Source organism: Mauremys mutica, chromosome 11 (assembly GCF_020497125.1).
Source record: "Mauremys mutica isolate MM-2020 ecotype Southern chromosome 11, ASM2049712v1, whole genome shotgun sequence".
NCBI classification, from domain to species: domain Eukaryota; kingdom Metazoa; phylum Chordata; order Testudines; family Geoemydidae; genus Mauremys; species Mauremys mutica.
In genome coordinates, this window is record NC_059082.1 from 77,010,803 (window position 1) to 77,025,402 (window position 14,600).

Genomic DNA, 14,600 nt, shown 5'->3' on the forward strand with positions numbered 1-14,600 from the left:
TGGACAGACTCCAAACCACCTCCAGCCCAGGATGGGAACGCGCCCGTGCTGCTAATGGAAGAGGTCACCTTCTGGTCTTACTGTTTTTTGGGAGCGGTGGGAACTTCTCCAAGGTATAAGCTCTCTGCCTTCTCCCATTCAGTCTGCACACATACACATATCCCACCCAGCTCTAGCCTCAGGGTGACCCCCTTTCCCTGCTCCCATACAGCCTTCCTGATGCCCCTTCTCATGCCCTGCCCTCCCTCATCACCTTCCCCGCACCACTCAGATCACTAGCCTGCCCCTTACAAGAGCCATTTGTGCACCCAGGACAAAAGGGGGCAGGGAGGCAGACACCTTTCCCCATTAACTCACAGGCGACTTGGCCCCTCCCCATCCCTGCCTGGGGTGAAGTGGATGAGGAAACTGAGGCACAGAAAGATTACATGACTTGTGCAAGGCCAGTGGCTCTAACGCAGAACTGGTGACTCCCCGTCTGCACGTATGAGCACTGGACCATGCTTTCCTCTCCTGGGTAATATCCCATTTCCAATCCTGAGTCAGACAGTCTCCCCTGAATCTGTAATAACATTTACCTTTGCAATGATTCAGCTCAGCAAGAAACAAAGCAAGAAACAGAGAGGAAAAAACTTTCCCTTTCCCCTCCTGCTCCAAGGCAGAGGGGTGACTTTCCCTGCTAGAGTAACAGCAGCAGCCAAGAGCAACGGGCTCCCTGAAAGGTCTCTCCCTCAGGCAGGCAATTAATAATGGCAAAAACAGATAGCTGGGTGTCGGTCCCAAAGCACTGAGCAATGGGATTGGTCCATTGCAGTGAGGGAGAGTTCTCCATAGGAATGGGTGCAGCAGAGTATTAGAAAGGGGTGAATCCCCGACTACACACACACAAAGGCAAGCTCAGCTCCAGGCCTGGTGTGAACACAGATGGATTAGTGGACTAAATGTATGATTACAGCAGCCCCTAACACCGCAGCCAAAATCAGGCCCCATCGTGCTAGGTGCTGTACAGATACAGAGCAAAGAACAGTGCCTGCCCCAGAGTTTACAGTCTACATACACATGGCAGAGAGAGGGTTGGAGAAAGGGAGTTTTATCAGCCCCGTTCTACAGATGAGGAAATAGGGCAGAGGGACATTCAAATTTATGTCAACACTGCAATTAAACACCCGGGGCTGGCCTGTGTCAGCTGATTCAGGCTTCTGGGGCTCGGGCTGCGGGGCTGTAAAACGGTGGTGCAGGCACTCAGGCTCAGGCTGGAGCCCGGGCTCCGGGACCCTACAGCCCGCCCCTGAACACCTACACTGCAATTCTACAGCCACACAACCCGAGCCGAGTCAGCTAGCCCAGGCCGGCCGCGGGAGTTTAATTGCAGTGTCTTGTCAGTTAAAACGGATGCAGTATTTAGCTGGAAAAATATATAATCTCGGGGGCTCTGTTTACTGTATTTTATGGTTTGTGTTGACTTATCTATGAGGTTCATCATAGCATCTAAGCACCTCAAATGTTAATGAATTTATTCTTCCTACATCCTTTTGAGATAGGGAAATACTATTTTCCTCCATCTCACAAATGGAAAAACGGAGGCACAGGGATTCTTGCCCAAGGCCACACAGGAAGTCTGTGGCAGAGATGGGATTAGAACCCAGAACTCATGAATTGTCAGGTAGTGCCATAGAAATGTTAAATAATAATAATCCAGAAGATCGTTCTTCTTCCCTCGATTTAGAACCTGACCGTCAGTTCTGATTTAAAAAAAGAGTTTGGCATTCACTAGAAAATAACATTTCTCAGGAGCATTGCTGTAGCTATGGGCTCAAGCCATGAGGAGAGTAAGTCTCAGGTCATTCAAAAGTGACCCTAACTGGCTGATTGAGGACCAACTTTCACAAACCCTTAGGATCAGAGAGGGTCAGTAATTTTCCAACAAAATTTTTTTTCATTGGGGAGTGTTGATTCATTGAAACTATTTGCAGGAAAGGGCTGGTTACGATAAATCTCCCAGTTTGAACATTATTTAAAGAAAGTTTCAAGACTGTCAAAACATCCCATTTGGGCATTAAAAAAAGTTTCAATTTATCTACTTGAAATGACTTTTCATTTTGAAATTTTATACCAAAAAGGTTAAACATTTTTTTAAATGATCAAAATCAAAACAAAACATTTTGACTGACCCAAATGCAATTTTTTTTATCGGTTCACAAAAATTTGAGATTTTGACTTTTCATTCCGTTTTGGGACAGAAAAAAAATCTTTAAACATCAAAAACCCTTGCGGGATGGGAAAACTGTTTCCTGCCCAACTCTACCTAGGAAAGCACAATCAGTCCTCACTAGCAATAGATTGCTGGAGCATGACAAAGGGATTCTGGAAAAGGACAGAATAAAAAATTGATGCAGTTCTGTGTATGTCTACACTAAATGCTGCAACTGCTCCACTCTAGCGCTGTAGTGTAGACAGTGTGGACCCTCTTCTGTCACTGTAGTAAATCCACCTCCCTGAGAGGCAGTAGCTAAATCGACAGAAGAATTCTTCCGTCAACCCAATGGTGTCAACACTGGGGCTTAGGTCAGCTTAACTACATCTCTGAGGCCTGGTCTACACTAGGGGGCAGGGTCGATGTAAGATACGCAACTTCAGCTACGGGAATAGCGTAGCTGAAGTCGAAGTATCTTATTTCGACTTACCTCCCGTCCTCACGGCCTGGGATCGACGGCCGCAGCTCCCCCCGTCGACTCCACTACCGCTACTCGCCCTGGTGGAGTTCCGGAGTCGATAGGAGCAGGTTCGGGGATCGATATATCTAGATGAGACGCGATATATCGATCCCTGATAAACCAATCACTACCCGCCGATCCAGCGGGTAATGTAGACATACCCTGATAGGTGTGAATTTTTTACACCCCTGAGTGACGTTGCTAGATAGATCTAACTTTGTAGTGTAGACCAGCCCTAAGAGTCTGCCCAAGAGACTCCACTGACAGATGAGGGAGAGAGAGAGAAAATAACTTTTAATGTAAGAATCATTTAGAACATCCGGATAGCTGTGTATTTTCCCAGCTAATCTCATCAGTGCAAAACTACCTACAGCACCTATACAACTTCATAACACTTCCAACTGCAGAAACCAATTCCTTCAAACTTAGGTCTGGTCCACACTAAGAAGCGGGGTCGAACTAGGGTACGCAAATTCAGCTACGTGAATAGCGTAGCTGAATTCGAAGTACCCCAGTTCGAACTACTCACCCGTCCAGACGCCACGGAATCGAAGTCCGCGGCTCCAAGGTCGACTCCGCCACCGCCTTTTGCAGTGGTGGAGTACCGGAGTTCGAACTATCGCTTCCGGAGTTCGAACTATCGCGTCCAGATTAGACGCGATAGTTCGAACTCCGAGAAGTCGAACTCACCGCGTCGACCCGGCTCGTAAGTGTAGACTAGCCCTTAGGCAGCTAAAACCATATGTACTTTTTAAAGTGCCCATCTGAATTTTAACTACATTGTTTATAAAGCAGCAACTTTTGTGTTCTTTCTGTAGAACACCCTATGCAAACTCAGCTTCTCTAGTTCCAGAGGCCAAAAACTTCAGAGCACAATGTGTTTCATCCATACAAAGAGGCTTCGAGCATGGTCATTTCACTGTTGTGCATGTAGTGCAGGAAAGGCTCCAGTTTGCAATGGGCTGAGAACTCAGAGCCCTTATTGATTTTAAATGGAGTGATGGGTGTTCAGCCCATCCAAAAATCATGGCTTTCTGCAAAATACAAAATAAGATATGGTCTTGTTTCCATCTGAGAGCCTGAGGGACAACATAGAGTGATAATGAAATATGCTCTTCCCAGACCTCTATGCTCATGGGCATCTTATAAGAAACTAAACAGAGAAGAGTAGAACAAACACTGGGGCTAGGTTTCAACTAAGAACATCTCAGCTCATATTACCTGTGACAAAGTAACTCCAGGACTACCGAGTCTTTGGGGGTGAGGGGGAATATTCAAAACCACCTAAGCAATTTAGGCACACAAGCCTTATGGAGAGTCACTAGGACTTGTGCACCTAAATGCCTCATGCACCTAAATCCCCCAAATCTCCTCCTTGGTGCTTACAGTACAGTTCTCCTATTATGCTATTATAAAACATGTACTGTTTGAGGACAAAAAGCTTGCAGCAGAGGTAGGCAGCTCCAGACATTCCACACATTTGCCATATGGAAAAGTAGAAAGCAAGATTTTTTTTGTTTTGGCATTTACTGTTGAAAACTATAAAGGAATCAGCCAGAGGTTTGTTTTTTCCTCTCAGTGGAATCTGTATCAAGTATCTAGGCCTCTCTTTGCATGTCATGGTACACACAGACTGGCCACACCAACAATGGCTATTCATGATGCCATTATTTATTCTGCACTGTTATGGTAATGATCACAACAAATGAATGTGATGTTCATGTGGTCAACACATGTTCTCCCATCTGAGCACTGCACTGCAATTTATCATTAGCAGGTCAATGGTGTTGTAAATAAAACACCACAAAATCTAATAGTCATTTAGGTTTGTTGGGGTATAATTTCAACATCCCCAAATCAGCTGAGCAGCTCTTGTTAGTACAAAGGCAGGCATGTGGACAGTTTCCTATAGCTGAGTGGAATCCCTGTTCCCCTATTGTATCAGCACTCAGTAACTTTAAACATTAGCAGCCTGTCCCAAATGTTCCAGCTAAGTGCACCTGATGCCTATTTAAAGACTTTTACTTACCTTGCCATTCTTTTCACATCTCTTTCTTTCAGTCACTTATTCTCCTCTTCATAGCAAACCCTGCAGCTTCCCCTGCATGATTCATTTTCACAGAAACTTGTTCCTCCCAGTTCTGAAACAGGACAGGAAAACAGAGAACATCATTTTGCTTTCACCCCAGTTACAAAGATCTGCAAGGAGCCATTCAATTATATCCTCTGAAGTCCTCCAGCGATGGTGTGATGTGATGGCTTATGTGTGTATAAGAGCCACAGCTCTGCTCTAGTGAAATATATCAGCGACTTGTGGGTATAACAGCACCCCCTGGTGGAGCTGTTCTTTTGTCTTTGGCGCGGGGGCTAAAGTACAGCTCTACAATACTACTCACAGGTGCCCCCATATTTAGTATCCAGCTTGGGGTGACCAGATAGCAAGGGTGAAAAATCAGGACAGAGGATGGGGGGGGGGTAATAGGCACCTATATAAGACAAAGCCCCAAATATCGGGACTGTCCCTATAAAATTGGGACATCTGGTCACCCTAATCCAGCTACTCTTCTCCATCTTGATCCAAGTAGCCGGAGCATGGCATACTGGGGCCTATAGTCTCCATGGGCTAAACCTGCTGATGAAGGTGACCCATAAGCTGATGGGTAGATGGTGAGCTGGCGACTGATATGGCTGTACACTTGCTTGTCCAACCACGGCCCACCAAGGCACCTACACTCCCCAAGGGTGCTGCAGCTGGATTGGCTGAGAGTCTGATCCCAAGGCCTTTCTCGGCAGTTGATCTCCTTAGCAGGGTAAGCCAGACTGAGACAGAGCTCGATCACATTCAAGTCTAAACATAAGAACGACTTCTCTAACAAAGCCTCGTCCAGTTAGCAGAGTCTACCCCAAAGGCACAAAGGGTGAGGAAGCGGGAGAGAAAGGCAAGGCAAGAAGGAAGCATTATATGAGAGGAAGGAAGGGAAGGTGAGGAAAAAGGGAATGAGGGGAGATGGAGAGCACAGAGCCCTCTTTGGGCAGGCTCACTGCTATCTTTAGTTGATGGCTGTTGCTTAGATACCGTGATGACAGGTGCCTTAGCAATACCTGAGAGAAACAGATCTGCGGACACATTCTTAGATTAATTACAAGGGATGCTATCACCTCTTGAGATCACAGACCACTACAACCAGGTCTAGCAGCTCACTCAAAATCCCAGCAGCACTACTGCAAGATCGTAAGGGGACAAAGTTGGGACAAGACTTGGAGAGAGTGCAGGATCTGGAAGCAGCACATCTCCTTCAGCTCCTCCCTTTTTAGCCTATAAAAAAACATGCCAGGCACAACAGGTAGAGAGAGTCAAATATGCCAGTGGGTATAGCTAACAGATCAGCCCAATAGTTTATCAGAGGTGCTACCCTGCCCAGAGAAAAACAAGTAGCCCTGAAATTCCCCCTGGGGAGCACTACTTATTTTTAACCCTCTTGAAGATTTTCTTCCTCGGCTTGTTATATTTTGCCGTGTCTTTCTATATTAAGGAGAGTTTTTCCTGTCAGCGTAGTTAAACCACCTCCACGAGAGGCAGTAGCTATGTTGATGGGAGAAGTCCTCCTGCCGACATAGTGCTGTCTACACTGGGGGTTAGGTCAGTGTAAGTACGTCACTCAGGGGTGTGGATTTTTCACACCCCTGAGCGATGTAGTTATACTGCTGTAAGTCTGTGGTGGAGACCTGGCCTTAGAAAGAGGTAGTCAGTGCGAGAAATAATCTTTGTCATAGATTCACAGAGTTTAAGGCCAGAAGGGGCCATTAAATCATCTAGTCTGACCTCCTGTATCTCACAAACTATTAAATTTTACCCAGTTACTCCTGTACACAGCCCAGTAACTCATGTTTGGCTAAAGCACATCTTCCAGAAATGCAGCCATTCTTAATCTGAAGACATCAGAGATGGGAATCCTTGACATCCCTTGGTAGCTTATTCCAATGGTTTATCATCTCCCACTGTTAAAAATGTGTGCCTTATTTCCCATTTGAATTTGTCTAGCTTCAGCTTCCAGTCATTGGTTCTTGTTATGCCTTTTTCTATTTGAATAAAGAACTCTCTAGTCTCCTGTCGTTTCTCCCCAAGAAGGTACATGGACACTGCAATCAAGTCATCTTTCAGTCTTCTTTTTGATAAAATGATCAGACTGAGCTCTTCCAGTCTCTCACCGTAAAACATTTTCTCCAGCTTCCGAATCATTTTTGTAGCTGTTTCCCCTGCATTCTCTCCAATTTTTCAACACCCTTTTTAAAACACAACACCAGACCTGTACACAGTATTCCAGTACTGGTCTCACCAAGGCTCTGTACAGAGTTAAAACCCACTCCTGACTCCTTACTCACTACTCCCGTTTATACATCCAAGGGTTGCATTAACCATTTGTGCCACAGCATCACACTGAGAGCTCACCGTCATTTGCTTGTCCACAGACCCCTAAATCCTTTTCAGAATCACTGCCTTCCAGAATACAGTCTCCCATTCTGTAGCTATTGCCTGCCTTCCTTGTTCCTACACGTATAACTCTGCATTTGGCTATATTAAAACATATTTTACTTGAATGGGCCCAGTTTACCAAGCAATCCAGATTGTTCTGTAGGCCTCCTGCTCATTGCTATTTACCACTTTGCCAATCTTTGTCTTATCCGCAAATTTTATAAGCCGTGATTTTATATTTATTTCCAGATCATTGATGCAAGTACTGGCTAGCCTCAAGCCTAGTACTGAAGGGGCTGCAAAACCCCTCTAGAAATACAATGATGATCCCCTTCTGACAACTACTTTTCGAAAGCTGTCAGTTAGCCAGTTCTTAATCCATTTAATCTGTGCTTTACTGATACTATATAGTGCTAATTTATTACTCAGTATGTTGTGCAGTAGTAAGTCGAATGCCTTACAAAAGTGTAAGTATATGATAAATATGCAGTTATCTTTATCAACCAAACTTGTAATCTCCTCAAAGAATGAAGGGTTATTTGACAAGATCTATTTTCCATGAAACAATGTTGACTGGCATTAATTATATTCCTACCATTTAATTCTTGATCGATTGCAACCCATATCAGCTTTTCCATTATTTTGCCTGGGATTGATGTCAGACTGATCAGCCTACGGTTACCTGGGTCAATCCGTTTGCCCTTTTTGAATATTGGCACAACATTAGCACTCTTCCAACCTTCTTGAATTTCCCTTGTGTTTATCCCAGAGCATGCAGGTTACACACAACAATGAGAAGGTGGCTGTGCTTGCCTATTGCACATGCATGTGTGCTGCTTATATCAGATTTAACTGTCCAAGAAATACAACCAGTGAAGCTATTTATCTCAGGTCTCTTTTTGCAGAATTTCCTTTTTTAAATGGAAACCAGAGTCGCAGCCTCAGACGGAGAGCAGCAAAGACACTGTGGGCGGATTGAGGGCTGGCTCCAACACTACAATGTGGAACAAATTATAACTCCAAAGGCAAAGGAAATGAGAAGATTGTGGACCCAGAGACTTAGACTTACATCCCTTAACTATTAAATCCTGCCCTTCTACAGATCCAAGACCAACGTAAAGTTTGCTTTGGTGAGGTGTCCCCTGGCCCCACCTTCACCCTGCATAATGGGGATGGGAGTGAAATTGAAGAAAATAAAAAGCATCACTCAAACTGACTCTGTGATTAACTTCCTGTAGGGCAAGGGATCTTGAGCCTATGGTGGCAAATGGGAAAGCTGGGTGAAATGAGAAAGGTTGGACTAGTCTGTTGTTTCTCCAATCAGATGTCAGATGGAAAATTCTTTTGCTTATTCAGAATAAGGGAACATCTAGTACGGTGATAAAGACTTGAAGAGAAAACATGAAGACTCACAGGTTTGAGACTCAACTGTCAGCTCCTAACTGGAAGATTTCACATTCAATGCACAGGGACTGCAGAGACACCTCTGGAAATGCCTCTGTAGTGAGGAAAGCAGCTCCCTCCTCTCTCCAGGGTGTTACTATCAAGTCTGCCATTTAGAAATATGATAGTTAATCAAGTGTGTTGCATCTGTCATATTTAGGGCCTGATCCAACTCCCAGTGACGTGAACAGGAGTCTTGCCACTGACTTCAGCCAAAGTTGGACTGGGCATTAAACTCCTCAAAGCATTATTAATCATTACTATTATTATTAATTTGTATTTCAGCAAATGCCTCATTGTCCTGTTGGGATCCAGGAAGTGGGCGCTGTGAAACCACAGAACAAAATGATGGTTCCTTGCCCGAGAGAGCTCACAGGAACAACGTCTTACTACAAGTTTGTCAACTGCTATCTACAGCTATGGCACTACTTGAACAGATGATAAGAATCGAGGGCCTGATCCTACAAATTGCAGAGCATGTTCTACTCCTGCTGAAGTCAATAGGGGTCTTAATATGAATCTTTTAAAAATGAGTTTTGCTCGGCCCCATATACGCACTAGCCCTGCAGTAATGCCCATGTACAAATGACAATCCTCTGAGCTGTGTACTGTATGCAAGAACTGTATTTTAAAGTGTGCGTTTGCTTTCTGCTCGCTTTCAAGCATCTGAATCTCAGTGGACTGTCTAATTAGGAGTTCTTAATTATCACTGGAAAAATTATGAGCTGATCCTGGAAATAGGCAATCCCAGAGCAACTGACTAACTCCCCTGCATTTTCTTCATAATTTACTGAAGTTACTTAAACTCCAAAAGAAATTGCTCTGCTCTCCCGTGGGCAATTGTATTGCAAACATTTTCCTGCTAAAGGCAGACATTCTGGGATGGTCGAGAGCCTGAAAGCGGGTGAAATGGGTTGTTTTGGGGGGAAGGGAGTGAAAAAGCAGCAGGATCCCCCACCAACCCACCAGGTTTGCTTCTTTACGGTCTGGTGTTATGTGCAAGGCAGGTTTGGTCTCCAATGGCAACCAGACAAGCCTCAACTCTCGCTCTCTGGCTTCACTTTCTAAGGGTAGGAAAACAAATATTCCAGGGCTAGCAAAGCTCCTGGGGCCAGCCTCCCTGCACTGGCGGTGCCCCGGGTGGGGGTTGCTGGGACCCTTCTCGGGAAGGGCGGATCGCTGCAACCCAGTGCGGTGCTCCGGTGTCTGTCGGTCCGGCTGTCCAGCCCAGTGCCTGCGTGTCTCCTCGGCTCTCGCTCCGGATGCTTGCCGGGGTCTCTCTCCGCGGGTGTTTGCGCCTCTCTCAATGCCGGTCTGTCCGCCTGGGTCCGTGTGCATGTGCCCGCACGGCTCCCGCCGGCTGCCTGCCCCCAGCCCTAGGGGAGCCGAGCTGCCAGCCCCCCCTACCCCGGGGGGGCTCCTGTCTCCCTCCCCCCCCCCTTTTCTGTCTCTGGCTTCTCAACTCGAAGCCACTTGAGTGGGTCCCCCCCGCCCCAGGCTCCCCCTGCCCTTGCCCGGGCCACGCTGCAGGCTCCGCGCCCCCCAGCCCGTACCGAGTCGTTACTCACCGTCCCCGGCCTCGCCGGGCGCCTCTTCCCCGCCCCGGCCAGCCCGGCTGCAAGGGCAGGAGCCGGCGCTAGCCGAGCCCGGAGCGCTCACGTCCCGCCAGCCGGGGCGGAGGTGGCAGTGGCGAGGCGGCGGCTCCGCGGCTCCAGGGCGCCACCTTCGGGCTCCTCAGCGCGACGGGCCGCGGGGCGAGCTCGGCGGGTGCCGGGGGCACCCGCCCGGCCCGGGACTCGGACCGGCCCCGCTGTCAGACCCGCGCGGGGAAGGGCCAAAGCAGGCACCGAGCAGCCTCCTGGCCCGAGTGTCTGCGGAACAGCTGCCGCCTTCCGCCCCAGAGGTGGCTGCATGTCCGTGGTGGGGGAGTGCGCCCGCCTGCATCCCCTACCTGTCTCATTGGGGGGGGGGGGGAGGGATATTATACATTTGGATCAGGGCTCAAGCACTGGCCGTTAGGTGCCTGATAGCTCAGGGGTTTGAGTATTGGTTTGTTAAACTCGGGTTATGAGCTCAGTCCTTGAGGGGGCCATTTAGAAGTTTGGGTAAAAAATCTATCCGGGGATTAGGCCTGCCTTGACCAGGGGGCTGGACTAGATGACCTCCTGAGGTCCCTTCCACCCCTGATATTTTATGACAAAAAGGTGGCCCTGCACAAAGAGTTCACACTCCACCACTTATCAAGAGCTCTGTGATTCTGGGGTGGCAGGCCCTGCAAGAGAGGAAATATTGAGAGTTATTATTTGCCTGGGGCTGAAAACCTGAGCTGAGCTGCACAAGACATAGACATTATTGTCCTTCTAAACGGCCTGACAGCTGTCAGAAGCCACTTCCCTTCCCCTTTGTATTATGGTCACCCCTGTAGGCTCTAACTAACATCAGGCCCTGAGCAAACACCTCACATAGCAAGAGATAGTCCCTGCCACATAAAGTTCACAATCTAAATAGACAAATATAAACCAAGGGTGGAGGGAAATAAGGCCTTGTTTATATTGCACTGGTTTAGCTGAACTGATTTGGTTAAATGGATTTCATTAAACTACTGCGAAGCTCAGTTTGGATATTCTCGGTTTGGTTTAAAAGTGGCTTATTTCGGATTGTTTGTCAACGTGAGTCAATAACTAAATCAATAGCCTATTCTAAACCAAATGACTCGTTTCTGCCTTTGAAAGTCTCCCCCTTAATTGGGTTTTGAACAGCAGCTCTGGCTAACGTGGTCTCAATGAAGATGGGCATAAGCGGGGGGGCTAGAAAGACTCCCTCCAAATCAAATAGTTTTCTGTCTCTAAGCCACTCTAACCCTCAGGGGTTTGCTTTGTGGGGAAGTCCTCTCCAAAACGTAAAGGGGTGGCAGAGACGGCGTCTGGTCTGGTGTATTGCAACCAAACCTCTCAACGTGCTGCGGCCCAAGATCTGGAATACAGTGTGGAAGAAATGAAATATGATAGTGCAGGAATCTGTAAACAGCATGAGATTAGTTTCTATATCCTAATTTTCTCTGCCCTCAGTCCCATGACTCAGCATTCCTGGTATCATTGACTTACAATAAGCAAAGTGCGAGGAGACCAGGCCTGTGTGGGACGGAGGGAGATATGGTTCTGGACATGAGGGCACCTGTGAAACAGCTGTGAGAAGCGAGCAAAGCCAGGTGAGTAGGTCTCCCTGCCTACCCATCTCCTTTTGGGATGAATCCCCACCAGGACAAGAGATAAAGTGGACAGGAGGAAGTATTTCTTAGCATATGCGCAATGTGCCTCAGGTGGCATGTGACCAGAATTCATCACCGAATTTGGTCCTCTGGTTGGATCATTAGCTTCCCCAGCTTGGGCCGGGTGCTGATGGAGAGTGCGACATGAACACTGATCCATGCCCCTTGAGGAAGTACTGGCACACCTGTTTGGATCTTGGATTTCTAAGCACACTTGTTATAGGCAGTCTCATGATTAAGATCAGAAGTGCAAAAAGGTATGGAGAAAGTGAATAGGGAATTCTTATTTTACCCTTTCATATAACACAAGACCTAGGTGTCACCTGATGAAATGAATAGGCAGCTGGTTTAAAACAAACATAAGGAAGCAGCAAAGAATCCTGTGGCACCTTATAGACTAACAGACGTTTTGCAGCATGAGCTTTCATGGGTGAATACCCACTTCTTCAGATGCAAGTGGTGGAAATTTCCAGGGGCAGGTTTATATATGCAAGCAAGAAGCAAGCTAGAGATAACGAGGTTAGTTCAATCAGGGAGGATGAGGCCCTGTTCTAGTAGTTGAGTGAAAACCAAGAGAGGAGAAACTGGTTCTGTAGTTGGCAAGCCATTCACAGTCTTTGTTTAATCCTGAGCTGATGGTGTCAAATTTGCAGATGAACTGGAGCTCAGCAGTTTCTCTTTGAAGTCTGGTCCTGAAGTTTTTTTGCTGCAGGACAGCCACCTTAAGATCTGCTATTGTGTGGCCAGGGAGGTTGAAGTGTTCTCCTACAGGTTTTTGTATATTGCCATTCCTAATATCTGATTTGTGTCCATTTATCCTTTTCCTTAGAGACTGTCCAGTTTGGCCGATGTACATAGCAGAGGGGCATTGCTGGCATATGATGGCATATATTACATTGGTGGACGTGCAGGTGAATGAACCGGTGATGGTGTGGCTAATCTGGTTAGGTCCTGTGATGGTGTCGCTGGTGTAGATATGTGGGCAGAGTTGGCATCGAGGTTTGTTGCATGGATTGGTTCCTGAGCTAGAGTTACTATGGTGCAGGGTGCAGTTACTGGTGAGAATATGCTTCAGGTTGGCAGGTTGTCTGTGGGCGAGGACTGGCCTGCCACCCAAGGCCTGTGAAAGTGTGGGATCATTCTCCAAGATGGGTTGTAGATCCCTGATGATGCGCTGGAGGGGTTTTAGCTGGGGACTGTATGTGATGGCCAGTGGAGTCCTGTTGGTTTCTTTCTTGGGTTTGTCTTGCAGTAGGAGGCTTCTGGGTACACGTCTGGCTCTGTTGATCTGTCTCCTTATTTCCTTGTGCGGGTACTGTAGTTTTGAGAATGCTTGGTGGAGATTTTGTAGGTGTTGGTCTCTGTCTGTGGGGTTAGAGCAGATGCGGTTGTACCTCAGTGCTTGGCTGTAGACAATGGATCTTGTGGTGTGCCCGGGATGGAAGCTGGAGGCATGAAGGTAGGCATAGCGGTCGGTAGGTTTTCGGTATAGGGTGGTGTTAATGTGACCATCAATTATTTGCACCGTAGTGTCTAGGAAGTGGACCTCCCGTGTAGATTGGTCCAGGCTGAGGTTGATGGAGGGGTGGAAGCTGTTGAAATCGTGGTGGAATTTTTCCAGAGTCTCCTTCCCATGGGTCCAGATGATGAAGATGTCATCAATGTAGCGTAGGTAGAGAAGGGGCGTGAGTGGACGGGAGCTGAGGAAGCGTTGTTCCAGGTCAGCCATAAAAATATTGGCATATTGTGGGGCCATGCGGGTGCCCATAGCGGTGCCACTGATCTGGAGATATATATTGTCATCAAATTTGAAATAGTTGTGTCTGAGGATAAAGGCACAGAGCTCAGCAACCAGTTGTGCTGTGGCATCATCAGGGATACTGTTCCTGACAGCTTGTATTCCATCAGCGTGTGGGATGTTGGTGTAGAGAGCCTCTACATCCATGGTGGCCAGGATGGTGTTTTCTGGAAGGTCACCAATGCATTGTAGTTTCCTCAGGAAATCAGTGGTGTCACGGAGATAGCTGGGAATGCTGGTGGCATAGGGTCTGAGTAGAGAGTCCACATATCCAGACAGTCCTTCAGTGAGAGTTCCAATGCCCGAGATGATGGGGCGTCCAGGATTTCCAGGTTTGTGGATTTTGGGCAGTAGATAGAATAGCCCTGGTCGGGGCTCTAAGGGTATGTTGATTTGTTCCGGTGTTAGTGTAGGGAGTGTCCTGAGTAGATGGTTCAGTTTCTTAGTGTATTCCTCAGTGGGATCTGAGGGAAGTGGCCTGTAGAATTTGGTGTTGGAGAGTTGTCTGGCGGCCTCCTTTTGGTAGTCGGACCTGTTCATGATGACAACAGCACCTCCTTTATCAGCCTCTTTGATTATAATGTCAGGATGGTTTCTGAGGCTGTGGATGGCATTGTGTTCTGCACGACTTAGGTTATGAGGCAAGCGATGTTGTTTTTCCACAATTTCTGCCTGTGCACGTCGGCTCTCTTTTTTAGAGCTCTGTGGAAGGGGTCCTTACCATTGGCACACATAAGAAGGCCATACAGGAGAGACTCTGCCCTTCCTGCAGTTCTGATGAACTACACACTCACTGAAGGGGTGAGCTCAACCCGGGGGAGAATGTCTCTCAGGACTTCAATTATTTTCAATTATCTGCAACTTGAGTGCTTTTAATGGCAAAGTCACTGTGGTTAAGAAATT

At 47.2% G+C, this 14,600-nt stretch overlaps 1 protein-coding gene across 1 annotated transcript in view; it reads right to left on the reverse strand.

The window, feature by feature from the left end:
- RADIL (Rap associating with DIL domain) overlaps window positions 1-10,298 on the reverse strand; it is a 74,761-nt gene extending 64,463 nt beyond the window's left edge. The window contains exons 1-2 of the mRNA XM_044980095.1: window positions 10,200-10,298; window positions 4,744-4,855 (exon numbers count right to left, since the gene is read on the reverse strand). The gene's annotated coding sequence lies outside the window, so the exon portion shown is untranslated. The remainder of the gene's footprint in view (window positions 1-4,743; window positions 4,856-10,199) is intronic.
- Between the last annotated feature and the right edge of the window lie 4,302 nt (window positions 10,299-14,600).